General features: G+C 28.3%; 1 long non-coding RNA gene across 1 annotated transcript; it reads right to left on the bottom strand.

Moving 5' to 3' along the window:
- Positions 1-457: 457 nt before the first annotated feature.
- Positions 458-727, bottom strand: LOC136977344 (uncharacterized). Its single transcript, XR_010881075.1, has 2 exons — positions 646-727; positions 458-563 (listed from the first exon to the last, which is right to left on the bottom strand). It is a non-coding gene; the product is annotated as an uncharacterized lncRNA (long non-coding RNA).
- Positions 728-1,136: the final 409 nt, after the last annotated feature.

Below are 1,136 nucleotides of genomic sequence, written 5' to 3'. Positions count from 1 at the left end.
TTTGAGAGAGAATTGCTTTCCTATTTTAGCAAATTGACGTTTTCACTGGCGGATTTTTAAAAATTAATATTATAAAAATGGCCTACGTTACATTACAGACCTGTGCATCGGCTTAGAAGAGCGTTTGTGAGATGTTTTGAAAATTCGACATTAGTTGTGGTGATTACGAGCCGAAATCCTTTCTTTTTTTTCAGTTACCGTTTAGACGAGCGACAACTCTGCAAATCCGTAAATTAATTGTTAATTTTGGAGACAATATGTATCAAACAATAAGCTCAGCGAATATAAATCAGGTGTGTTTATTTATTAATTGACAATATGTAGTCGTATGCATTTTTTGCACATCACGATTCAGGTAAACTAATGTAAATAAGTATTATCATTTAAAGTCGTCTATGTGGACGTTATTTATTAATAGGACCTTGTACTGGTGTATTGGCACAGTAATGAGAGTTAATTCAGTAAAATTTCTTTATTTTATCACCTGTAGTAGCAATATCCGTACACATTTTACACGTGTTTCGGGCTAGCATGCCCCTCATCAGCAGTATTACCACTATGTACTATAAATAACAATAAAACATATCAGTTACAATAAAATCTAAAATATTCCAAAAAAATAATAAAATACAATTTAAAACCTACTGTGAATACATATCTCAATTCCGAGTATGAATAGATGTTTTTCGTTTTACAATTACAGAGATTGTGTAAATACGTATTTCGACTTAAATTGACAATTTCCTTTTCACTATTAAACAATTTGTTGTATAATTAAAGGTAAAACATAATAAACAACCAAAGATAAACTGATAAAATAATACAACACAACTTGTAAGAAAGGAACTTACATTAAGGTTTTACGTTCGCCATTCCACAGTGTAATAACAGTGTAATAACAGTGTAATAGAACTGATAATAAATTAGAATTCAAAAAATTTATAAAGTCGATGCAAATACCAAAAGTATTAAATTACAAATCTAATGTCTCTCAGAATATGAAATTTAATATATTTAAAATGTATATAGATAAAATTAAAAACAGAACAAGTAAATTAGAAAATCAGGAAACAGAAATAAAACAAGTATTAAAAATGTTCCTACTAAATAGCTATCCCCAAAAAATCTTAGAAAAA

This window comes from Centruroides vittatus, unplaced genomic scaffold, assembly GCF_030686945.1.
Source record: "Centruroides vittatus isolate TY-2023 unplaced genomic scaffold, ASM3068694v2 contig_454, whole genome shotgun sequence".
Classification (NCBI taxonomy): Eukaryota; Metazoa; Arthropoda; class Arachnida; order Scorpiones; family Buthidae; genus Centruroides; species Centruroides vittatus.
The sequence above is the reverse complement of the archived record's forward strand: the minus strand, read 5'-3'. Positions and strand labels throughout refer to the sequence as shown.